The sequence below is a fragment of the Sorex araneus genome, chromosome 1 (assembly GCF_027595985.1).
Source record: "Sorex araneus isolate mSorAra2 chromosome 1, mSorAra2.pri, whole genome shotgun sequence".
In the NCBI taxonomy this organism is placed as follows: domain Eukaryota; kingdom Metazoa; phylum Chordata; class Mammalia; order Eulipotyphla; family Soricidae; genus Sorex; species Sorex araneus.
In genome coordinates this window covers 27,538,473-27,565,978 of record NC_073302.1, presented here as the reverse complement: position 1 = coordinate 27,565,978, position 27,506 = coordinate 27,538,473, and the positions used below count along the sequence as shown (strand labels likewise).

The following is a 27,506-nucleotide window of genomic DNA, read 5'->3' as shown; positions in this document are numbered from 1 at the left end:
AAGCTCAGGTTCCTCCAAACCAATAATCACTTCTTGCTTCTGTAACCATAGAAATCTAAATTGTCGGAAGAGGAAATTTTTGAGTCTTCCAAGGATGCTTTCCAAAGTCTTCTACTTCCCTCAGTTTTTCAAAGATAGGATGAAGTGAGAACAAAAGATTATTACTACTGCTTAACCTTTGGTAATACTTTGACCTTGTAAGAAATAACTGAATTTACAATGTAAGAAACTATTGTTTATTAGCCATGCACACTTGACAACTATACCACTGGGAAATATTGGAGTTGAACTACACTGTAGACCAAATGGACCTAACAGACATATATAGAATTTTTCACTCAATAGCAGCTGAAGACAAATTGTTTTCAACTACACATGAAACACTTTCCAGAAGAGATCCCATGACAGGACACAAATGAAGCCACAGCAAATTTAAGATAATTAAAATTATCCTTGTTGTTTTTTCTGATCTTAATGTTATTCAAACTAGAAAAGCTAGAAAATTTACAGATATGTGTAAATCAAATATATATTCCCATACAATGAGTCAAAGAATAAATAAAAGAAGACATTTTTTTCAAAACAAAAATAGAAGTACAACATACCAAAACCTATATGATATTGTAAGAGTAGTTATGAGAGGGAGATCTATAGCAATAAACACCAACAATAACAACAAATATCTTCCCTTCAGTTAATTTGCTTTATTTAAATAACTAAAATTGTGAAATCAAAATAAACCTAAATTAGCAGAAGGAAGGAAATAACAAATATTAGAGAAGATATAATGAAAGAGTAGAGAAAAAACAGTAGAAAATATGACTAGACCTAAGAAACATGTCTTTTTAAAAGAAAATTGACAAATCTTTAGTTAGACTAAGAGAAAAGAGGGGACTCTCAGAAATGAAAGAGAAGGCACAACAATACTACAGAAATGCAAAGTATTATAAGTCTATAGTTGACAATTATATCACTGTATCACTGTCATCCCATTGTTCATCAATTTATTTGAGCGGGCACCAGTAATGTCTCTATTCCTCCCAGCACTGAGATATTAGCAGTCTCTCCTTACTCGTCTTTCCCAACAATTGGAGGCTCTTTCAAGGTCAGGGGAATGAGACCTGTTGTTACTGTTTTTGGCATATCAAATACAGGATGGGTAGCTTGCCAGGCTCTGCCTGTGTGGGTGGGATACTCTCAGTAGTTTGTCAGGCTCTCCAGGAGGTAGATAGGTAGATAGATAGATAGATAGATAGATAGATAGATAGATAGATAGATAGATAGGTAGATAGATAGATAGATAGATAGATAGAGATACATATATATACACATATATAGTAGATAATTAAATGTCAAAAAACCAATAACAAGGAGATTGAAACAGTAATAATAAAAAAAATTCCAGCCAAGAAAATCCCGGGCTATGTTTTTCAATTCTACCAAACATTTGAAGAAGAACTGACAATAACCTTTCTCAAACTTTTCCAAAAAAATAGAAGGATGAGCACTTTCTTATAGACACATATGAAGCCACCATACTCTGATGCCCAAGTCAGATTAAGACACCACAAGAAAATTGCAGACCGACAATTGGTTCTGCACTGAGGAATCACTCCTAAAAAAAATCGGGAGATCATATGGGGTGCTGGGAATTGAATCCCAGTCAGTTGGATGCAAGGTACAAACCCTACATGCTGTACTATTGCTCTGGTCTCCATTAGCTTGTTCCTACCAGGAATGAAACACACTTCACAAGCTCAACTTGGTCAGCACAACAATGGGATAGAAGAACCGCCCTCCCACTCCCTCCCAGCTGTGCCACCTCAGCCTCACACTGGTGCTTCTTGCACACCGAGATTCCCAAAGAACGGTATTGGGTGGACAGGCCCTGGGTGAAGAGGAGACAGTTCTTAGAAGGACTCCTTGTAAAGCAGAGTGACATTAAGGCGGTCAGGATGGAAGGTGGCAGAGAAGGAATAGGCCTCAAAGCAATAAATCTAAATGCAAAAGAAAAAGTAGCAGAAAATGCAGGGACTTCTTGGGAGGTGATGTCTATATTACTGGGAGGTTTGGAGAGCAGTCACTGAAGAGTGGGAGGAAGGTAATTCAAGTTCCCTTTCAGCTCCAAGTAAGAGGAAGCTGAATTCTTAGATACGGATACATCCAGAACAGGGAAGCATTTTCACTGCTCTCTTTAGTAAGGCAAGAAGAGTCCATGGGATTGCAAGCAAATCAATACTACTCTGTTTTGTGTGTGTCTGTGTGTGTCTGTGTGTGCCTGTGTGTGTGTGTGTGTGTGTGTGTGTGTGTGTGTGTGTAGGAAGGGACCAAGAGGGAGATCAAGAAGGAAAGGGAGGTAGAGGAAGATAAGAGAGACAACCAGAGAACCAGTTTATCTCTCTTGGTAGCCTGGTAAGGTGGAAATGATAAGAGGTTGTGGCCCTTCTTTACCTAAGAGGCTAATACAGACTAGTGCCACCTAAGAAATTGGCAAAAGCCTGAAAGCTCAGAAGTAGCGCCAAATGTTAAAAAAAAATGGGTGGTAGGGAGGGGCTGCAGAGATAACACAGTGGATGAGACACTTGCCTTGCATGCAGCAGACCCAGGTTTGGTCCTCCTCACCTCATATTCTACCCTCCCACACCCATGAGACTGCTAGAAGTGATTCATGAGCATGGATCCAGGAATAAATCCTGACCACAGCCAGGTGTGGCCAAAAAAAAGGGGGGGGGCGGCAGGAAATGGCAAATATGTGTTCAAGAGCAAGAAACAGAAACAGGTGGAAACTTTTAACTAAAGAGTAGGTAGAAATGAGAAGGTGCCTGGCTAATAAGCTTTTGGACACTTTTTTGTACCTTCTAGAAATAGTCCCAAGTGGAGTATTTTTTCCAAAACTTGCTGACAGCATCCCTGGAATGACAGGTGGTGCAGTCAGAAAAAGGAAAATCCTGGAGAGATGGAAGGGGACAATCAAGGTTTAGTACATGTCACTGGGGCACAGACTCTTCTGCCATGAACTATCAGCCTCTAAAGGAAACATCTCAAAATCAGGACCCCCTTAAATTGTGTAACAAGAAGGAGTTGAAATTACAACAATAGAGCCACAGAGATAGTATAGGGGTTAAGTGTTTTCCTTGCAGGTGGTCACCCCAGTTAGATCCCTGAGCCCCATATGGCTCCTGAGCACTGCCAGGAGTGATCCCTGAGTACAGAGCCAGGAGTAAGTCCTAACACAGTCAGGTGTGGATCAAAACCCAACAATAGTAAAAAAAATAGTTAATAAAGGAAATAAATCAAAATCATAAAAGTAATTAGAAAGAGATAGAGAGAGGAATCAATTCCCTTTGAAAAGCTGAGAATCTGGTGGATTAGAGCTTCCAAGGATTATTCCTCTCCACAATCAAGAAGGAAAGTAAAGCTATTCATGCATCTCCCTCCTTAGAGAATGGACATCACAGTTTGTGGAATGGGCCCCTCTGAGGCTTAGAGTAGGTTGGGGTGTGACAGAGAGGTGGAAAGCTTGGGGAAAGATGCTGAAAGGAATCTCAAAATCAAGCTAACAGTATAACAAAACCCAAGTGGGATGGGGATCCAAAGAGCTGGACAGAAAAAGAAACCAAGCATAACAACTGTTCATGGTTGGAAGGTCAGCTTGTCTGAGTGGAAGAAGAATTAGAGAGGACCAACTGAGGGCTACCTGTAGACTCCCCAGTGGACACAGTGTCCTCTTATAAGACTTAGCAGAACTGGCACTGTCCAGAGAGATGTCCAGCCAGAGGAACGTGTGATGTGTCACCAAGAAACAAGAATCACATCCCAAGGCAGTCGCCTCCTGGGCCTGAAACTCTAGATCATTCAGAATCTCAGATTCTCTTATGAGAAATGACTTTTAGTCGCTAAACTTGTTACAGGACCAGAGGAGTGTGTTACATCCTTAGCTGCAACCAGTCCTGGCCGAATGCCCCAAACAGCCCAAGAGAGAGACTTTGAATCCGAATTCTGGGAATCAAAGGCAAAGAAAAACACTTGTTCTGAAGTTTCTCCATATAATACTGGTGGGCAGTCACACTGGAACACCATTGAGAAACATACAACTAGATCATATTCTTCCAGAAATCCCACAGAGTATTCAGTGTGAGTTGCTAATCTTTACAACATGTGAAACTAACTCTTATTACAACAAATAACTGAAAATGCTTTCATCATATTTAATGAAATGGCTGGCAGACCTTGTCCTCCTATGTGTCCATTCCATATTGCATAAATATGCAAGCTGAGGATCAGAGAAAAATTAGCCTATAATTCAGCTAAACATCCTCCCAGAGGGGGACTAGGAATAGTGAATGTTAGAAAAATTGAGGGTATGAGGGACTTGGGGAAACATTAGTCTACAGTTCAGCTAAACATCCTCTCAGAGGGGCTGGAGCAATAGCACAGCGGGTAGGGCATTTGCCTTGAACCCGGTTCGATTCCCAGCATCCCATATGGTCCCCTGAGCACTGCCAGGACTAAGTCCTGAGTGCATGAGCCAGGAATAACCCCTGTGCATCACCAGGTATGACCCAAAAAGCAAAAAAAAAAAAATCCTCCCAGAGGGGAACTAAGATTAGTGAATGCTGGTGACTACCTACCCACATTACAAGGAAAACTTCAGAGCATCATATTTGATGGTCTTGCCAGTCTCTCTTTCCATGGTCTCTCAAGGGTAAAATGATGCTTAGGAAGTTCTGCACTTGGGAAAAGAATCTTGACTTTGAAGGGGGCATGTGGATTCATGCATCAAGCACACTGTTCATTGCTGTTTCCCCTGTCTGTTAGCCCTCATACTCTCCTCACTCACTTCCCAAGTTCTTCACCTTTAATTTACCAATCTCTAATTATCCTTCTGGCCTCCTTTTAAAAATCATTCCATATAAGAATGATGGACTGCATGTCCTGTATGGACACAGAGCTGGGCGAGGTCTGCTGGCCGTCAGCTCTGATATTCCCTAGAACTCTTCTTCAACTGTGCCCTCTAAGTTCTTTTGAGAGATTCTGCCTCATCCTCTTCATCCTGTCTCCCTGGTATTTAGTAGAGGATCAGGTGCATACTAGATGTCCAAGAAATGTGTATGGAATGGATAGGGAGCTCATCTGCCACATTGCATATGTGTACAAGGTGGGAATCGGAGAAACATTAGCTTACAATTCAGCTAAACATCCTCCCAGAGGGGGACTAGGAACAGTGAATGTTAGAAAAATGCATTTACCTTATTATGAGTATCCAACTCTGTGCTAAGTCAACAATTCTCTGGGTCAACCTCCTCCAAATGACTCTGTCATAGCTTTTTAAGACTGGATGCTATAATTTAGTCTTTCCTACTATACCTCCTCATCTAATCCTGCACTAGGTTCTTCCAGCTGTGTCCACAAAGTACCATCCAATCAGACTTCAGTGTATCACCACCACAGTCTCAGTCACTGCAATTGATGTCCGGGATGATAGAAACAGCTTCCACCTCGCCTCCCTGATTGGTTCCTGCACAGCCTCACATGTCCCAACTTTATTCTCCACAAGTAGCCATCGGGTTACTTTAATTTTGTTTTGGAGCCACACCTTGTGATGTTTAGGGCTTACTTCTCGCTCAAGGATCATTCCTGGTGGACTTGGGAGACTATAGGGATGCCAAGGATTGAACACTGGTCAGATGTGTGTAAGGGAAGTGCCCTACCTGCTGTACTACATCTCTGGTCCCAAGTTACTTTATTTTTAATTTAAACTTTTAAAAATTATACATATTGGTTCTCAAGACTTACTCCTGGCTATATGCTCAGAGATCCCTCCTGTGGAAGTGCTTGGGGGGACTTCATGTCCCAGGATCAGACCAGAGTTGACCATATGCAAGGCAAGTACCTTAACTGCTTTATTATCTCTCCTGCCTTTTGATTTTCTTAATTGGAACTCTCCCATAGATTTCTGTCTCATGGTAACAAAAATCTTAACTCCTTGGCATTGTCTTTGGGTCCCAAAAGGATCCAACCCCTGACCACTTTTGATTAATGTGGAAAGTTCTCTCCTCTTCTCTTGCTTCTCTTAGCATCACCATCTTCCTTCCCTCTTCTCTGCACCATGGATTCATAAGTTTTGCCCATTTCTGGATCCTTGGCCCAGCTATCTCATCCCCCTGGGCCACTATCAAACTCCAGATATTGGCATCAATGGCTCATTCTTATCTTTCTGACTTCATTCAGAAATCTCTTTTTCAGAAAGGTCAACCCTAACTTAAGCCACCCCAGATAAAGCAGCCCCTTTAGTCATCACATCATCCTTCTGTTTTCATCCTAGTATTCATCACTATGTAACAGTCTTCTTGTGCAATTACCAACCATCTGCTTCTTTCACTGTCCTGTTGATTCCCCAAGTTAGCATCACCATCCCCAGCACATCATCTGCATTACTCATCCCTGTATCCTTATACTCAAAACAGCACTTTCGCACTAGTTTTGACAAATGCCTGGAATTGATGAGCCAACACCCATTTTCCAGAGCAGAACACTGAGACTCAAATCCAATGAGTTGGCCCAAGTAATGTCTTTATGAAATGTCAGGAATGGAATTTTTCCTCCAGAAATTCCACTCAAGCTCAGATTTCCTATCTTGGAGTCCACGGTCCCTTTCCAGAATCTGAAAGAGGAGACCTAAGTGACTTTTCTTTCTAAAAGGAACTGAGATTCCGGGAGGAAATTGGGCTTTGTGTAACTATCCTCACCAAGACTTTGGAGGCCCAGGTCTCATCAGTCACTCCCGGCCGCCCAACCCAGATGGGATGGCATTTCATCAATTCTCCCTGTATCTTTTAAAGAATCAGCCTTTACACCTGGTCCACTAATGGCAAGACTATTTCTACCTCTCAGCCACAGAGACACTGGGGATATGGGGAGATACAGAAATGAAACATGTCTTGAGCTGAATTGTGCACAGTGCTCTCTCTCTCTCCCTCTCCCTCTCTCTCTCTCTCTCTTTCATAGTCAGAATTACAGAAGCCCTGAGGTCACCAATACAGAGAGGCCATGAGGAGGGGGAATGATGGCTCCCCAGGGAGATGAACTCAGGATCTGCATGGATCACAGCAGGAGACTGAGAGAATCCTGGTTCTGTCAAACACAGGGCTTGTTAGCTCAGGGAAGGTATTTCCCAGAAGCTGAGCTTATTCATCTGGCAAAATAGGGGTAGCAACCCCCACTGCACAGTCCTCAGAAGCTGCTGCTCTTCCTACTCTTAGGTGATAAGGAAGACACAGCAAGGAAAGTCATTACCGAGGATACATTTGAAGGGGAGAGGAGGAAGAGGTGGCAGGAATTGGAATAATACGACTATACTGTTCCCTGGCCTGGTATTGACAAAGTGCTTTCATGTCTATTGTCTCTGCAACTCCTCCCAGCACCTTGGATGTGCACATTGCTATGATCGTAATCTCACTACCACATACCGACAGTCACTTCCAAAGAGAAGATATATGGTCTCATATGCATACGCATAAAGAGCAGGTATTTGTCACTAGGTGACTAGTCTTTGAATTTGCCTTCTACCATTGTAATCCTTATTAATGTCTCTGCTTCTGTTCAATGTGGACCATCTTTTCATCCCAGAGCTGTGGTCCCATGGGTGAGGTGCCAAAAGAGGGCTACCAATGTGCATTATAAGATAATGATGCAACCTGTCTTCTAGGGGGAGGCCACTGGCTCACCAGCTCACCCTTCTTAACAAAGCAAAGTGGGTCCTTTCAGAAAGCAGTTGGTTCCTTTGGCTTGCTCCTCAGAATCTAGGAGTTTCTGGCAACATCTGCCATAGGCCACGGGACACGAAGCAGCGTGGCACAGTGGCAACTTGAAAAGATGCAAATGTGGTGGGGTGCTACCACAGAGACCCTGGGTCTCTGCCAGGTTATCACCTCCGAGTACGGCTTGTCCACTGCGGGCGAGGTCTCAGGAGGCAGAGAGCCACCAGCCTGAAAGCATCCAGAGGACAGTCTTGCCACAACGCCAAAGGGGCTCCCGTGCGAGCTGCTGGAAAGCAAGGCTGCTACGTGAGCTGATTCTGCTCCCTCTCAGGCAAGGGGCCAGAATCACTTCTTGTCCGTTCATTCCCCTGTATGCCCGCGAGGCTGAAGGTGCCACCTATGAGCCCCATAGCAAATGCTCTGCGGGTGACCCCAAGCCCAGCACACCGTTACCCCTGACCTCCTCACGCTGGCAACCACTTTCGGGGCTGTTTAACAGCAGTGAGAGGAGCCGTGGCCTGCCCTGGGGAGCGTCTGCGGAGAGAGCAGGCACTGAATTGATTTTCAAGATTAACTGTCATCCCCAGCTGGGAAGCAGCACACACAAGAACTGAGCAATCTTCCTGGGTTTCCTCCAGCTCCTGAAAGCATTTCTCTACCAGGTGCCTGTAACGGCTGGAATGGTGTGTTCGAGGAGGCGTTTTCCTGGATGGAAAGGATTTTATCCTTCCGTGTGTAGCACACAGGAGCACCAAGAGAACCTCCAGCAGTGAGGGCACACTGGACCTGTGAGGTTCTCCTCCTTTCTTTCTTTCTTTCTTTTTTTTTTTTTTGCTGTGTGGTCTTAGGCAAATTGCTCAACATCTCTGAAGCTTCAGGTGCAAAAAACATCAACATCTGACACCCACCTTATCATGTGCTTGTGAAAGTTAGCTAGAATATGTCTCAATGCCTGGCTTTTCAAGGCACTGAATGGAGGTCATTATTCCATTTCTCTTTCTCGTAACTGGCATCACCCAAGACGGTTCCCTCAGTCAGGCTGAAATTTCTAGCAAGCACTACACAAAATAATGTGGGAGATTAAAAAGGAGATGATCAAATAAATTAGTATGTGTGGTGGTGGGACAAGGGGGATTTGGGTAAAAGCCAGCAGTGTTCAAGGCTTACTCCTGGCTTTGAGCTCAGCGATCACTCCATATGTGATGTCAGGAGTTGAACCAAGATGGCGAGTGTGCAAGGTAGAGACACCTTACCTCCCCAACTCTCTCCCATCCACTCAAATAAAAAATTATGGGAAATGCAGAATTGTCAAGTTTCCACGGCCCATGATATTGGGGGCTTCAGATCTTAATGGTTGGTCACCCTTTTCCTTGTCAAACTCACAAGTGAGTCTTCGTAGGTAGTCCCCAAGATATTATGATCCCCAGAATAGATCTAGAGAGATTTGGAATTCTCTCACCGGCAGGAGGTCCCAGGTTCCCTTATTACTTGCTGCCCTCTAAGGCCCACCTGTTGAGATTCAATTAACAGGATGGGTTATGCTGTGCCTGTTTGGGATGTCACCATTTATTGAGGCCTGTAAGAACCAGCTCTCTACCATGGCTCAAAACCCAGCCTTCAGGGCTTCTCAACAAAATCATGAGCATCCAGGATGCTTGGTAGAAAGGCAGGCTCACATGAGTATCTACCAAGCAGAATTTGTAAGGGTGAGTCTAGGGATGTGCCCAAAAAGAACCCCCTCCCCAACTCATTATGTCCTTAAATTTGAAAATACTTGAAGAACAGTGCCAAGAAGGACCCTTAAAATGCTATGTTCTTAGCTAGAGAGCGAATACAAGGGTTCGATCCCTACAGGGTTCCCCGAGCAATGCCTGGAGAGATTCCCTAAGTGCAGAACCAGGTAAGCCCCAAGCACCATCAGGTGTGTCCTAAGGCGGGGAGAAGCCATATTCTTATGTGTTGGAGAGATCACACAGGCTATTACCTCCAATACATCCTACCTGGTTTGATCCCCAGCAAGGTATGGTTCTACAAGCACTGTCAAAAACAACCTTTGAGCACAGAGCTAGGCATATCCCCCAAGTAGCACCACTAGGTGTGGCCCACCCCTCCTCCCAGATGTCATAATCTCCTCTGCTTTGAACTGTGATTGGAGGTAGAAACATTTGAGTGAGAGGCAATCAACCAGGCAGAAGCACTTGTTGGCTGTGAAGGGTTTTTAGTTGTTCGAGGGATTGTGATGCGGAATCTGAGCATAAAAGACTAGCTCCATGTCCAGTTGTTCAAGACCTCACTCCACAAAGCACAGCATTTACTGGCACAAAGTGTGGTTGGGACACTGATCTTATATAACCTACTAATGAAGAGTGAAAAAGAAGCATTTGGCTTTTATTTAATTGTTGCAAAACTGAAGTTACTTTCTTTAATAATAATAATTTATTAATATTTTTATTTCATTTGTCAATATTATTGATCATTAATTACTAATATAGTCAAGGTTATTAATATTAATAACAATAATAATGGGCTGGAGTGATAGCACAGCGGGTAGTGCGTTTGCCTTGCATGCGGCTGACCCGAGTTTGATTCCTCTGCCCCTCTCGGAGAGCCTGGAAAGCTACCACGAGTATCCCGCCCGCACGGCAGAGCCTGGCAAGCTATCCGTGGCTTATTCGATGTGCCAAAAACATAACAACAAGTCTCACAATGGAGATGTTACTGGTGCCCACTCAAGCAAATCGATGAACAATGAGACGACAGTGATACAGTGAATTTAATAATATATTACATGATATTACAAATCCCATTGCTCATCGATTTGTTTGAGTGGGCACCAGTAACGTCTCTCATTGAGAGACTCATTGTTACTGTTTTTGGCATATCCAATACGCACAGGTAGTTTGCCATTAATGAAACTTGCATACAAACACACATTTGAATAACAAAAAAAAGATGCACTCCCATTTATGATGAAAATACAGAGCTATATAGCAATGTTGGGGGTCTACAGGTTACCCAAGTGCATAATATGCTCATAGGTTCTAATATTGATGTCCACGACTGCAAGTCCACCCCAGTGCTCCTCATGTTCCAGGCCCAACCCCTACTTAAAAAGTAATATGGGGGCTACTACGTGTCTTGCATTTTTATAGGGCTGGAGCGATAGCACAGTGGTTGGGCTTTCGCCTCTCACTCGGCCAACCCATGTTCGATTCCTCTGTCCCTCTCAGAGAGCCCGGCAAGCTACTGAGAGTATGGAGCCCACATGGCAGAGCCTGGCAAGCTACCTGTGCGTATTGGATATGCCAAAAACAGTAACAATAAGTCTCTCAATGAGAGACATTACTGGTGCCCGCTCGAACAAATCAATGAGCAACGGGATGACAGTAACATCATTTTATATAAATATCTTATATCAACTTCCCAGTTGCCTTAAGGAAAAATTATTCTTTTGTTTTGTTTTTGGCCTGCACCCAGCAAGGCTCCTGGGTAGCTTCTGGCTCTGCACTCAGGAATTACTCCTGATGGTGCTCTGAGGTTGCTGGGGATTGAACCTGGGTTGGCTGAGAGCAAGACAAGCATCTACCCACTATATTATCTCTCCAGCCTCTCAGAATTGTTAGTTCTAGCTTCAAATAAATATTGCAGCACAGAACATAATAATTTCCCTCATTTTCCTTAGCTGTTAAATAGCATTTTCTTAATAGCTTGGAGCTTGACAGATCTAAAAATCTGTACCTTTGGTCTTTATCTCTTGCTTCTTTCTTAATTTATTTCTATGTAGCTCTTTATGTTTTATAAAGTGTATCTGAGGAGACCAGGGTGCTCGAGGGAATGTGAAAAAATGGACAGACATGTGGATAGGAGATTGATCTGGGTTTAAAGAGGGATGGTATTTTATTGGAGAGCTGAGAAAGTGGCATTTACCTCTCTCGGTTGGAAGGAAGGATGGGGAAGATTGTTCTGGGGGAGAAAGAGTAAAAGGCATGCTTATCAGTTAGCAGGAACAGCATGTATAATTGCCTGGAGGTGGAAATCGAAAGAAATCTAGATTGACTGGAGCAGAAGTGAAGTCCCAGGAAGGGAAAAGCAGGGTTTATATAGAACCATTGGACGTAAGTTTATATATTTTTCTAACACTACTCTGCATCCCTGAAGATTGGGAACAGAGAACAACACTGGGACTTGTTTAGGTGGAAATGGCCAAATGTCAATGCATAAAGATTGGCCAGAAAGCATCCTGCTAATGGAATGTCTGGTTCAACAAAGAGCCCAATTGGGCTATAAAACAAGGGAAATAGAGGAGGAAACTGGAAAAGACCATGAGAACATGAAGATTGATGATTAAAAGAAGGAACCCATCATGAGTTTTATCCATGGAAATGCCTTGGCTTCAAAAGAAACATTTCATGAAGCATAGTACCTAAATCTGATTCGTTTAAGTAACAATGAAGTATATGATTTGACCCACATTATAAAGAATCTATAGGAAAACTATCACAGAAGAAAGCTCATGCTTATCTTATAGTATCTGGGCTTTCTTCTCTGGATATTGTGTCAACCTCTGGCCAGTACCTACATGGCTATAGGAATTACAGAGCATACTTTGTTTAGAGAAAACCAGGGACTCTCTTTCTCATCTCTAAATAGGAGAACAAAAACAAAAACTCTTCCCTCCCCTAGTCCCCCAGGAGACTTCCTGTCCAGCTCTTCAGTCAGCATTTAGTCACTTGCCTGTGTCTACACCACAAGCACAGCAGTGGGTAGAAATCATCAGAAGGAACTTGTCATTTGGAATGGATATTGGGGACACAGCTCAGTTGCTACAAGAATGAAAAGAAGGAACCCTTCCCTCTAAGCCCTCTGGTGCTTTGAGGGGTAGATGTGTGAGTCTCTCATCTGCTCTCCAGGCACGGCTATTACCTTTGCCATATTAGTGTGTAAACAGGATCTGGGAGGAGGGAGGTAAGTCCCTGCCTGGGGCCCCATATCGCTACCCTGCTCCAAAGCTTCTGCTCCTTTTGCCACTCCACACTGTAGACTTGGAGTCCAGTGAAAAGACAGACGCTGGGCTCAGAGAGGGGATTTTCAGTGTTAAATATCTCACATGTGGTCACATTTCTTTTGAAGTGCTGCCTGTTTGGTTGGCTTCAATGAGCACCTCTAGTTCTGGTAGCTGTGAGAGCAACAGTTGAAAACATCATCAAAGCACATAATCCTCAAACAGGTAGACTCCTCTGGGGAATAATTCTGGAAACAATGAATCGGATGGAGGAGGGTGGTTTAGGCAGCAGGTGCTGAGGGGTCCCATGACAAACCACACGGATGGAACAGCGAGTGAGGGAGTCTGGTTGGGGAGCTCTCCTGGCTGAGGCGGGTGGCTCAGCATCATTATTTTCTTGCCTGCCTCCTTTTACCTCTAACTATGGAAACCAACTATGGAAACAGATCCCTGCCTGCCATCTGTCCCTGAAGAACCACAGCTCCCCAGTTCATCCTCTGGAAGATGAGAGCCAGATGGGTGATGTTTTCTTTTGTCTTGGGCATCCATTGAATTAAAAGTATATGAGCTGGGGGCAACAAGAGGGATCATCTCATTATTTTGAAGTGGAGAAAAAAAATCAAGATCAGAGAAGCAAGGTATAGGATGATAGGAAATCAGGACTTGAACCAAGTCTCTCCTAGACCCAAGCCTTTTTACTGCTCTGTGATACCTTTTATCACCTAGTGGACTCCCAAACACAAAGATGACGTCTCCTTTCCTAAGCAAAGTCCAATCCCCTGCATTTGGTGCCCGCATGTGGGTGGGCATCCTCCCACAGCCCCTCATGAACTCAGGTCAGTAGATAGCAGCACATACTCTGCCTTTGCAGAGGGATTTTTGTTTGGACTACATTTCACACTCCTTGAGAGTTGTCTTCCGTGCTGGTCCAACAGCATTTTTCCACCTCTAACACTGAATGTAGTTTTTACTCTTAAGCCATTTAATCCCCGCCACCTAATAATAACGTGTCTAATTCACTGAAATGACTGAGGTTGAAAGCATGCTCTCAGAAGTAGCCAAGAATGACAAGTTGTCCTTTATTTAGGACAAGACTGATTGGAGTCCTTGAAAAACAACAAACTGGAACTTGGACTGATAGAAACAAAAGATTGGACATCTGGAGAATTCCCAATCTTAGATTCTACATTTTAGAAAAGCATAGCTGCGACTCTACCATCCTATTCCTATCCAAGCAGGACCTTGGATCCCAGGGGTCTTAGTGACCAAAGATGAGCTTGTTGTGTAGAAATTCCCCGCACCAAGAATTCCCGAGTCTAAAACACCAGGTTGTTGTCTAGTCAACAAGAAAAAAAAATGGAGTTAGTATAATCACACCATGCACTTGAGAAGACTTGCCAAATACTGTTAGGAATATCTGTTGAATTCAGCAGAGAGTGAAGGTAAAAAGATATGGAAGTAAGGAGGTTTTCATCTTTACCAACATGAATACTCATGATACTACTGAATGTTCTTACAGTCTCTTCTTCCATCATTGCCTTGTATAGGTGGTTAATTGTAACTCAGTTACTCCTTTTCCGTTCATTATTTACCAGCCTTTAAGGGTGGATGTTCAAAGTACTTAATATTCACTCCCCCAAAGCATGCTCCAAGGTCTGATGTAGACGACACCTTAGGGTACATTTCAAGGAAACTCTCTCTGGGGGGTGGTCCTTAAATTCTAGACCATTGCTAGTCTCTATTCCCCATATTATCCCCACATAATGAGGGGAATAGGTGGTCTCTACTCCCCCACATTATCAGAATCTTGAATATCTGACACAAAGGAGGCGAGGAGGCGAGGGGTGAATATTTGTTTGTGTAAAGTTCACTCCACTACTTGAAATCTACAACTGTCTCCCGTTTACCTGTGGAATCCAGACCACACACTGACCAATACCAACACTGTATCACTGTATCACTGTCATCCTTTTGCTCATCGATTTGCTCGAGTGGGCACCAGTAATGTCTCCACTGTGAGACTTGTTACTGTTTTTGGCATATGGAATACACCATGGGTAGCTTGCCAGGCTCTGCCGTGCGGGCGAGATACTCTCCATCAGTGGCTTGTTGGGTCTCCGAGAGGGGCAAAAGAATCGAACTTGGGTCAGACGTGTGCAAGGCAAATGCCCTACCTGCTGTGCTATCGCTCCAGCCCAATACCAACACAATTCTTTGTAATCTGAGTCTGCTGCCTAGGTCTCTGCTTCAGAAACCTGTATTCTTTGCGTTATTTTTCTCTGTAGAAATCCTAAACCCCTTGAGGTCCCCTCTATTAGGTCTAGATTTGCTAATTCTAAATTAGCATAGATTTGATACTCAGTGAAAGACTGACAAATAGGTAAGAGCTGAAACACTGAAAATACACGGATCTAAATAATAGGGAAATGTAAGCGCTAAGGAAGAGGTGTGGCTTTGGGTGTGATCCTGTCCCCATCAGGAGCTGTGTCCATGGACAGCTGATTTCGCCTCAGTCTCAGTTATCTTCTCTAAGAAAAGATTACAGTGACTCAGTTTCTCCTTAGAGGACAAAAGACTCAGTTTTCTCCTCTAAGCCTATATCACTGTTTGCAGTGCATAATAAATTTTTTTTAAAGTTTATATAAATCCTAGAACCATGGCTGATGCAGAGAAGCGCTCAATAAGGGGTCATTAATGCTTTTACAAATTGCAAAGAAAACCCAGTCTTAGAGAAGTATTTATAAATACACTGACTTGAGCTGAATTTCAAGAGGTGACAGAGACATAGGGCTAAACACTTAGATGCAGCCAGTCATTCCTGAGAAGTCCAAGTTCTCATTCATGGGTGCCTGCCAAGCCCAGGAAAGAGAGACAACTTTCCAGACTGCACACTTGAGCTGGAAGATTCCACAGAAGAGTAGCAGCACAGTCTGGGTTTCCATGTATCAGTAGCAAGACCCTGTACCAGAATTTGTTCCCTCATTACTTAGTGTCTGAGCCTTGAAGAAAACATGTAAATTATGCAGAAAGGCGCCATATTGTTGGAGGCAAATGAGACCTTCATTATCCCTGTGTGAGCAGGGCTTAGCCAACAGAGCACAGAGAAACAGTAAACCCATCAAGGTCTGGCGGCACAGATGGGCATTCAAAAAGGTTCCAGGGACCCTCAGCACAGGGCCAAACACTGTTGTTATTCAAGCAGTTAACACATGGCTAGGCACATGGTGTGTCCCTAATGATTCTGCTTCTCAGCAAACTTCTCCAAGGGAGACTGCTCATCTGCCCATAAACCTTCTCACCATGGCCTCAAGGCACATGGCCTACAACTATAATAGGGAGTTAGGATTCTCCTAACCCCACACAACCATTTCTAGGGACCTCCATTCCCAAGACAACCAAGGGCAACGCTCTTTTCTCCTTAGATTATAAATATTAATCATCTGCATTTACTAGGGTCCTGATGTGCCATGCCTGGCATGAAGTATATACTTACTCCAATGCTGCTAAGTGCTGGCATTTGCTCATAGTCTTGCTCTCCATTTCAGATGCCCTCAAGATCTGTTGAGGAAATCTCCCAGCGTCTCGTCTTCCAGACTCCCACTCACCTATTTCCATAGCTTTCTCTTACAATCCAGAGATGACACTTACAGCCCATCAATAAGTTTCTCTAAAACCTTGTCTTTAACAAAAAATGACCTTTGTAAATTCAATCTTTTTCCCCCCATTTCCCATTCTTCACAAATAACCCACACCATCATGCCTCTTCTTGTGGCCTGTATTATTTCTGTTCGCCCACTACTTCAATTATCTCTTGTTTCACATAGCAAGGGTCACCATACATACAATTACAGCCACATCCAAGATTAGCTGGAGCCTCATCTATTATTGCCCTTATGGTCCTTTAGGAGAGAAAACTTCATTTAAAGCGAATGCCTTATGTACATGATAACTTTCAGTATCTGGATTGCAAAACTTAATGCCCAAAAGGAATGAGAAAGAGGGAGAGAAGAAAAAGAGAAAGAGACACAGAGATAAAGAGAAGTAAAGAGTCTTACACAGTCATGAAATTTTCTTATAAGTGGATAGACATGGAGAGCATCATGCTAAGTGAAATGAGTCAGAAAGAGAGGGACAAACATAGAATGACTGCACTCATTTGTGGAATATAAAATAACATAATATCAGACTAACACCTAAGGACAATAGAGATAAGGGCCAGGAGGATCTCTCTGTGGTTTGGAAGCCTGCCTCATGTGCTGGGGGAAAATGAGTTGGGATAGAGAAGGGACAACTAAGTCAATGACGGTTGGAGGGATCACTCAGGATGGGAGATATGTGCTGAAAGTAGACTAAGGACTAAACATGATGGCCTCTCAGTATCTGTACTGCAAACCATGACACCCAAAAGTGGAGAGAGAGTAAGAAGGAAGGTACCTGCCACAAAGGCAGAGGTTGGAGGGTCTAGGGGTGGTGGGAGGGATACTGGGCACACTGGTGGTGGAAAATGCTCACTGGCGGAGGATGGGTGTTCGATCATAGTATGACTGAAACTCAGTCATGAAAGCTTTGTAAGTGCACCACACGGTGATTCAATAAAAAATGAATAAAATTTAAAAAAAAGAGTCTGCCACAGAAGCAGGCAAGGTGGGGGTGGGATGGAGAACTGGGAACATTGGTGATGGAAAATGTACACTGGTGAAGGCATGGGTGTTGAACACTGTATAACTGAAACCCAATCATGAACAACTGTGTAACTGTATATTTCACTGTGATTCAATTAAAAATTTAAATGGAATAAAAGATAAAAAACAATCCCTGTGAAACTAGAGAGGAAAAAAATAAAGTGAATCCCTCAATATAATAATGGATTCTGGTCTGATATCAAGGTTCTTAATCCATTTTGATTTGATTTTTGTTCTTGATATTAGAATGGTGTCTGAATTCATATTTTTGCATGTTATCTCAGCACCATTTGTTGAAAGGGTTTTCCTTTCTCCACTTCATACTTTTTGCTCCTTTATGGAATATTAACTATTCATATACCTGAAGATCTGTCTCTAAACAATCCTATTCCATTGGTCTGGGAGTCTGTCTTTATTCCAGTATGATACTGTTTTGATAATTACAGATTTATAGTATAGTTTGAACTTGGGGGAAAAGAAGCATCCATACTTTCTTTTCTTAGGATTTCTCTGGGCATTCAGGGGGCTTATTATTTCATACTAATGGAATAATAAGAATATTTGATCTTTGTCTTTAAAAAATATCATGGACATAGAGAAAAACAGGCAGAACTGTCTATGATATTGAATCTAAAAACATCTTCAAGGATGAAATGCCACTGACCAACCAAGTAAAAGCAAATATAAACAACATGACTACATTAAACTAAGAATATTTTGTACCTCAAAGGAAATGATGACCAGGATACAAAGACAGTCCATGAATTGGGAAAAATTATTTATCTATCACTCACCTGATAAGGGATTAATATCAAAGATATACAAGGCTCTGGTAGAACTTTACAGAAAAAAAATCATCCAACACCTTAATAAAGTGGGAAGAAGAAATAAACCAAAAAGAAGAAATAAAAATGGCCAAAAGGCACAGGAAAAAATGCTCTACATAGCTATTCTTCAGGGAGATGCAAATCAAAACAACAATGAGATACCAGAGACTGGCACACATCAAAAAGAACAAGAACAACCAGTGCTGGTGCAGATGCAGGGAGAAAGTGACTCCCATTAATTGCTGGAGGGAATACTGAGTGGTTCAGCCTTTTTGGAAAATGGTATTTCTCAAAAAACTATAAATTGGGCTTTCATATGACTCAGCAGTACTGCTCCTGGCAATATACCCTACGGTCCCAAAAACACAGTGCAGATAAGCAACCTGCACTCCTATGTTCATTGCAGCATTATTCACAATAGCCAGAATCTGGAAACAATCTAAGTGCTCAAGAACAGATGACTGGATAAAGAAACTATGGTACATATACACAATAGAATATTTTGCAGCCACTAGAAAAAGTGAAGTCATGAAACTCGCTTATACATAGAGCGTATTATGCTGAGTGAAATAAGTTAGAGGGAAAGAGACAGACATAGAATGACCACACTCATTTGCAGGATATAAAAGAAACATACTATGAGACAGTAGATATGAGGACATTAGCAATAAGGATGAGGAGGACTGGTTTATGGTTGGAAGTTTGCCACAAGTTGGGATGGAGGAGAAAGGGCAGTTAGGACAGAGAAGGGACCACTATGACAATGATAGTTGGAAATAATCACTCTGAACAACAATTCTGAGTGCTGAAAGGAGGTAGAGTGATATACATGAAAATCTTTTAGTACATGTATTGCAAACAACAATGACTAAAAGAAAGGGTGGGGTGGAGGGAGACAGAGAGACAGAGAAAGAGACAGAGACAGAGGGAAACTGTCTTTCACAGAGGCGAGGATGTGGTGGGAGGGAAGCTAGGGTGGTGAGAAATGTACATTGGTGAAGGTGTTGGAATATTGTATGACTTAAAGCTAATCATGTACAAGTTTGAAATTGTGTATCATACAGTGATTCAGTTAAAAAAATGTGACACAATATTATTCTTTCCAATCATTAAACAGGGGATGTGTTTCGATTTACTCATGTTCTCATTTTTTGTTTGTTTTCAAGCCACACCTGACTGTGTCAAATAGGGCACGCTTACTCCTACCTCCGAATTTAGGGACCATTCCTAGAGGGCTCAGATGTGGTGCCAGGGATCAAGCATAGGTAGGTTGCAAGCACCTTACCTTTGAACTATCAGTCTGGCCCCCTCTTTCATTTCTTTTAGTAGTGATTTATGGTTTTCTTTGTACAAGTTTTTCACTTCCTTTGTTAAGCTGATTCCCAGATACTTTATTTTCTGAGGCATAATTATGAATAAAATTTTTTTAATTTCCTCTCTTCCATTTCATTATTTGCATATAGAAAAAAATCATAGACTTCTGCATGTTAATGTTGTAGTCTGCCACTTTGCTGTACAAGTCTAATTATTCCAGGAGCTTCTCTGCAGAGTCTTTAGGGTTTCCTAAGTATAGTAACATGTCATCTGCAAAAAGTGAGTTTGACATCTTCTCTTTTCTCATCTGAATGCCCTTAATATCTCTTTCATTCATAATTGCTATGGCAAGAACTTTCCTGTACCATATTAGAGTGGTGAGAGAGAGGGACAGACACAGAATAATCTTGCTCATATATAGGGATTTAAAAAAAACTAGGGGTACAGCAGATGCTCAAAGGCAGCAGAAACCAATAACTGATCTTCAGTAAGAATCTTATCATAGAGAAAGGATGTGTGTGTGCATATGGCAATGGGGGATTAGCATGAGGAGAGACACTGGAACAATAGTGTAGGTAAGTGGACACTCTGGGGATGTCAGATGTCGTGATGAGCGATTGTGTTATGCCTGATACCCACACATGTATTATAAACTACAGTTCCTAAAATTTTTTAAACTTTTTTTTTAAATAACAAATTACTTTCTGGAGAGAAAAATAAAATGAATTCCTTTACATTCATTCTTGCACCTTATCTTCATTTGTTTGGAAATGGTGTGGGAAAAAGTGTACTAACACATCTTTTTCATCCATCATCATTAATGTTTACCTCCCATTTGTTTTTCTAAATATCATTTGACTAATCTGAACGATCTGACAAGTTTAGGGTTACAAAGAATTCTCTTCTCTGCCTTAGAGACTTTCTCCTCCCTTTAATTACATCCCTAATTTTGGCTTTTCTTGGATTCCTAATCTTGGTTGACTCTGGTGAGGACCAGCTACTTCAGAGCCAAACTTTACAGCTGATTTACCCCTAGCTCTCTGTTATACTCAATTCCATGGTGGACCCAGTCTTCCCTCCATCAATCTCAGTAAGAGAAGGGAAAACACTAAACCAGAACTACTGTGGCCTTATCATCCACACATCTGAACCTTAGCAAGATGGACAGTGGGACCACTAAGTGGGATGGATAATTCAGAGCATAGCAAAAAAGGAAGGGAAAGAGCTAATCTGTGTGTGTGTGTGTGTGTGTGTGTGTGTGTGTGTGCGCGCGTGCACTTGTGTGTGTTTTGCCTGTGATCAGAGACAGGCCGTATATATGGGAAACATGCTTTCTTCTACAGAGTTACATCTCCAGTCCCTACTCACTCTTAAATTCAGATTTTCCTAGAGAATTTGTACTGGATCCCCTTTTCTTCTACATCTTGAGTGATGGTACCCGTTTACATGATGCTGTATCTGGGTCAACGTTATGACTCCCAAATCCCCATCTCCAGCCCAACCTCCCATCTCCAGCCCAAACTCCTCCCTTGTGCTTTAAGTCTGTGTATTTAAGTTTATGTGAAAGTGTTCTCATGAATACGTCTGAGGAATGGAATGTGCTCAAGATTCCATGTAGCTTTTCCCCCTTTCTTTTTGCTGTGCTCTGAATTCTCCATCTCACTTAGTGGGCCCACTGTCCATCTTGCTGAGGCTCAGATGTATGAATGACAAGGCCACAGTTCTGGCCTAGTGTTTTTCCTTCTCTTACTGAGATTGATGGAGGTGAGACTGGGTCCACTATGAAATTGAATGGAACAGAGAGATAGGAATAAAGCAGCTGTAAATTATGGCTCTAAAGTAGCTGACCCTCAAACCTGGTGATGCTCAGGGGTTACTCCCGGCTCTGCACTCAGGAATTCTCCTGGCAGGTCTCAGTGGATCATATGAGATGTTGGGGATCAAACTCAGGTGGGCTGCATGCAAGGCAAATGCCCTACCCAACTGTACTATCACTCCGATCCAATATCCTATACTTTAAAAATCAGCCCACTTACATGAGTCTGGGTATGTCACTGACAGCTACTGTCCCATCATGGGTTTTTACTCTCTCCATCTTCCTCCTCTTCATCACTATTTTCTGACTCCTCACTGGAGGAGTAATCAGTCACCTTCTTCAGTGGATGACTTGTTTCTTCAATCTGGAGTTCTCCTAATTCTTTGGCTAATGCCTTCAGGTCCTACAAACAAAGAGTTTGCTCAGTGTGGATAAACTGTAAATATGACCAAAGCTACATCTCAGCAAGTCAGGTTCCAGCTTAAGCAACAAGTGAAAAAGCTCTCTATATAACTGCTATGAACAGTTACTGCTTGGGATTAAAAAAAACAATGCTGTAGCATGTAGAAACTAGAAAATAAAGATGAAATAAATAAAAGCTTTGTTCAAAACCAACCAAACAAACAAAAACAAACAAAAAAGTAGTTGACCCTGAAGTGTGAAGGAACTTTAATCTAAACAAAGAAGTACTTACAGTCAAGAGAGAAGGGAAAATGTTAGGAAGAACTTGACTGGAAGGTAAGAATGTCTGGGATTTTTTTTTGTTTTTTGGGTCACACCCGGCAATGCACAGGGGTTACTCCTGGCTCTGCACTCAGGAGTTACCCCCGGCAGTACTCAGGGGACCATATGGGATGCTGGGATTTGAACCCGGGTCGGCCGCGTGCAAGGCAAACGCCCTACCCGCTGTGCTATTGCTCCAGCCCCAGAATGTCTGGGAGTTTTAAAGAAAGGAAGAAATAGAAATTGAGAAATGATCTCTATCATTTTGCCAACAGGAGATCCATGCTATTGTCCATCACACACAAAGAATGTTCTTTCAAATTCTGTCCTGTTTGAAAACTACACTTCAACTCGATGTTAAGTTGTAGGAAGGATTTAGGAAAGGACAAATCTAGGTCAAATTCTCCATATCCTCTAGTCCATATTTCCTCCTATCTTGGAGTTCACTGACTTCTCTTTTACTCCATGACTTCCACTGACCCTGCTTTGGTCTCTCTTGGGTTTCCCTTGATACTTTTCTGCCTTCTTCCTTGAGAATCAGTTGAACCTTCTCAGTGGGATTACACTGTGGAAAACAAATGTTCAGAAGGGAAGCCTCTTGCAAGTTATTCTTGCTTTCTCTCTTTTTTTTTCCTTTTTGGGTCATGCACAGGAGTTACTCCTGGCTCCACTAAGGAATTATGCCTGGTGGTGCTCAGGAGACCATATGGGATGCTGGGAATCTAACCCAGGTCAGTCACGTGCAAGGCAAGCGCCCTACCTGCTGTGCTATTGCTCCAGCCTCCTTGATTTCTCTTTTCTGAGAAAGAAAGCACAGAGCTTCCTCCCTATCTTACTGGATAAAGGGACAGAGGAAAAAACAGAAGAGAAAATATGTCTTTGCATCTCCAAATCTTACATTGTGATTGAGAGCTTCTGTTGGTGTGCAACCAGTGTGGCAACTACCCACAAGAAAATAATACCAGGTCCTTGAGCACCAGCTTGATCGGAGTGAATGGTTTCCTGCTCCTCCTAGAGAAATGGTAGAACAACAGTAAAAGTGACATCCTGCCTTCAACTCCAACGCAAGCACTGTGTCTTATAGAAGGATTTTCCTTTCACATATATTATTTTACCAGGTCTCATATTTATTTGGTAAGAAAAGCTATACGATCCTCCTATCAATCAAGGAAAGACTGAAGCTCCTTGGATCAAGGCCATGAAGACAATGTAAGTGGAGCTGGTATGTGACTCCTGGATTCTCTGCTCTATACATTCCCTGCGCTTTTTAACTCCCTTCTATATTTCCACATTTTCAACAGGGCTGCCAGAGCAAGGCACAGAGCCTGGACACACGGACCGCTCTTGTAAGGAAAAATAACACATCTTCATTAAGTCCCACGGGTATTTTGATTGTGCTGATACCTTACCAGTGCATCCATCCACTACCAAATCCATACGGTGCCTACCCTTGTGATTCCACTTCCGAATGACCATGAGGTCTATGTCCTTTTGATTTCTCCAATGTAACAGTTTCTCTAGAGTGACCCTTAACTCATCCTCCCATGAATTTTGGGAGTTTTATACATATCCGGGGGCTACCATCCCATTAGGCTCTGGAGCAGCCCGAACATGTATGATTTATTGCAGTCTTCACAGTAAACAGGGCTTGACACCAAGGAGATACATACGAAATGTTTGTGAGATAAAAGGATCAGGTAGCAAAGGAAAAAAATGGTGAATGAACTAATGAATTGAGTTGAAATGAAAATGCATAGATGATGGACAGAATTTCAAACAACCTCTACAGAAAGCAAGGAGACAGGATTCCATGTAGAGCATATTGGAGTGAAGAAAAAGAGATTTAGATGATGCCAAAATGCAAATCGAATTCTAGGTCTGAGAACTGTGTGAAAAACAGTCTTCAGGCCCCAGTAACCCCACATTCCTTTCACTTTGGGTTCACTCTATTGGATCATGGGTACTGGTTCCTGGCACTATCTACTTTTATAAAATCCTAACCCTTCTTCCTGATCATTAATGAGTAGCCACAATACAACAGTAATATAATGAAGAGCTTTGGTGCAGCCACTGTGTGTTAGGCAGTTTTCCAAGTTCACAGCCAACAATATGAAACGTGTAAGGGTTTAATTCTCTTTATTTCTCGCAACAATTGTATTGAGACTTGTATTGCTACTTACCCAGTTTTACATGTGGTAAAACAGGCTTACAGAAGGCAAATCATTTTCTTATGGTCACTCATGTAACAGATGGAATAGTCAGAACTCAATGTCGTCTAGTTTTAGGGTCATCCCTCCCATTTGCTCTCCTATCAAGCTTTCCATGAAGAAGTTACCAAGGCTGACTCACTCATTGGGCCATGTCTAGGTGATACACAAACATTCTATAAATTTTTACTTCACAATAACCTCATGGTTGTCACCATTTGATCTTTTTCTCACCAACATGGATCTAAGGCTCCTGGATCGAATGGCACCACTAGAATACAACAAAAGTAGAATTTGAACTTGTTTATTTCAAAACCATGCTTTGTTGTTGTTGTTTTGGTTTGATTTTGGTTTCTGGGACACAGTGCTCAGGACTTACTCATGACTGTGCTCGGGGAACAATCTTGGTGGTATTCCAGGGTCCAATACAGTTTTGGGGGTATCAAACCAGGATCAGGTGCATAAATCCAATGGTCTTTTGTAATAATACACATATTCTTAGAATAAGGAGATATATTTTTGTCCCTTGCTTAATACATGACTATAATTATAGAAAGGGTCCTATATTTGAAATTGGACACTTGTGTTATAGTCTTGTATTTTTTTTTCTTCATTTCTATATGTACCTTGGGCAAATTGTTACCATTTCTGGGCCTCAGTTCCTTGTCCACATAACGAAGCCAATCATGCACTATGTAGAATTATTTTGAAGGTTAAATGAGAAGTCAGTGATGATGAAAGCGCTGTGCAAATGTTTGTTTCTATAAAGTAGAAAGGGGTCAACAGATATGTATCCTGGGAGTGGATAAAATGAGTCTCCCAGAGATGAAGTGTCTGCATTAACAATCACACAGAGAGTGTGTTCATTAGACCAGGAATAAAGCCCAGATGTCCCTAGGCAGAAGTCCATGTGCCTTTTGCTAGGTGGCCAAGAATCATTATTTGCCAGGGTAAGCTGCTGCCAGCCCCTCCAAGCTAGTTCAGTTTCAAAGCTCATCATCTTTCTCCCCCTCCCTGAATGCCCCATCTCTTTGGCGGCTTCTTGACATTCAGGCTAAATGTCTTTTTCCATCATTCCTTGGCTTAGCTGTTAGCCTAAGTGGCCTTGTTCTGTTAAAGAGTTCTACCCAGAATGAGCAGTGTGGAGAAGGCAGCGTGAGCCTGGTCAAGCATGCCTGTCGAGTGCTTGAGATCCTTTGCTAATGAACAGTCTTTCGGAGCTGTTTGTGATTAAGCCATTACCTTCACCTGACCCTTTATGGACCAAAATTCATTTGTTCCAATTCTGTGCTTAACTAGGAGGGCTTTATAACTCTTTTCTCCCCTGGTATCATTCTCTTCAATCTCCGGGACCCATTATGCAGCAATTTTGCTTTCTCCGATTTCATTTTCACTTTCAAAGTGAATGTCATTTGTCAGACAAACCACATAGTCTTTGGATCCCTATCTGTTAAATTATTTCTGAACTTGACTTTTTGGGGGCCCTCATTTTGGCTGACCTAAATTCTTCTCTCTCTCCCTCTCTCTCTCTCTTTTTTTTTTAACCATTTCCCCCTTCTCTCTGAGGGCAGCATTTGTAACTTTATTGCCTAAAGAAGCTGTTTCTGGAAACAGTTATCTGTTACCCCAGTTGGAAAGTTATCTTTCCCAGCCAAGTAAGCTGGTTTGATCTTTGATGAGACCTCCAAACAGAGCTGGTCCTTTGTCTGAATACTCCCCCTTGGGTTTCAGACCTTCAGACCATCTGCAGCATCGTTCTCGGATGATTCTCTTTGGAATGAAGTTTTGAATCCTCAATGTCTCCTATGCAGAGGTGGGTGTTAGAGGGAGGCACGTTTTATAACAGAAAACTCTTACAAAGAAATGCCTGGAATCCTTATTATGCCATCTTTTGCCCCCAAACTATTTTAGAGAAGAAATCATACTAAGATTCTCAGGCTTTTTCCATTTCAGTATTGCCAATTGCAGGGTGAAAGAATGAGAAGTGAGGGGAGAGAGCTGAAGAATAACAAAGGATAGTTTCACACAACCCACCTTCAGGGACAGCCGCAAAGAGTATTTGCAGTGAAACTGTGTTAACATGACAGAATTACAACAAACACCAAACAAAATTATAAGGGACTGGAGTGATAGTGCAGTGGATAGTGCACTTACATTGCATGCATGCAGCTGACCTGGGTTGCATCTCTGGCATCCTGTATGGTCCCTTGGGCCCCATGAGGAGTGATTCCTGAGAACAGAGTCACGATGAATACAGCCTCAGAACAACAAAAAATAAGCAACAAACACATGACAGAATTGATCTAATGAGGGGGCCCCCACTGCCCTGCCTTGCTCTCAGTAGATAAGACCTGAGATAGAGCATTAGGTAGAGTTGGAAATATCCCAAATTAAGAAGACATGACCAACTGTGAATTCCATAGAGAATACCCACATTTATCAGGAGACAACCCACAGACAGTTAAGGAGCTGAATGCTTTGCTGGGGGCAGGGACCCTTCTTTGGAGGCAAGCAGGGTGGAAAACTCTGTGTCAGACTCCTGTTTGACAGTTAGAAATCTGAGACTCAAAGAGATCAGACCCACAGAATAACCAAGGAGAACTTTCTTTTTTTAAAATTTTTTTTATTAGTTTATTTTTAATTAGAGAGTCATCGTGAGGGTACAGTTACAGATCCATACATCTTTGTGCTCATGCTTCCCCCATACAAAGTTCGATAACACATCCCTTCACCAGTGCCCATTCTCCATCACCAGTAAACCCAACATCCCTCCCCCCTCCCCAGTCCCGTCTCCCCCCACCCCACCCTGCCACTATGGCAGGGAATTCCCCTTTGTTCTCTCTCTCTGATTAGGTGTTGTGGTTTGCAATAAAGGTGTTGAGTGGCCACTGTGTTCAGTCTCTAGTCTGTATTCGGCCGCATCACCCTTCCCCCACATGACCTCCAACCACATTTTACTTGGTGGTCCCTTCCCTGAATTACCCAGAATGAGAGACCAGCCTCCAAGCCATGGAGACAATCTCCAAGGAGAACTTTCTAAAGAATAAAAGGAAAGTATTTTTGCTTTGCTACTCAAAACCCACCAATGATGCTCCCAAAGCTGTTAGAACAGAAGATCAGTCCCAAGCAATGGCCTCTAAGTCCCTATGTAATGGTGCTCCCTTCCCCATGAGTC

The 27,506-nt window shown here is 42.5% G+C and overlaps 1 long non-coding RNA gene across 2 annotated transcripts in view; it reads right to left on the bottom strand.

Annotated features, from left to right (window-relative positions):
• Positions 1-27,506, bottom strand: part of LOC129400830 (uncharacterized) — a 76,822-nt gene that overhangs the window by 35,182 nt on the left and 14,134 nt on the right. For both annotated transcript variants that reach the window (XR_008627925.1, XR_008627924.1), the window contains exons 2-3: positions 26,486-26,561; positions 21,622-21,804 (exon numbers count right to left, since the gene is read on the bottom strand). This is a non-coding gene — a long non-coding RNA (uncharacterized LOC129400830). The remainder of the gene's footprint in view (positions 1-21,621; positions 21,805-26,485; positions 26,562-27,506) is intronic.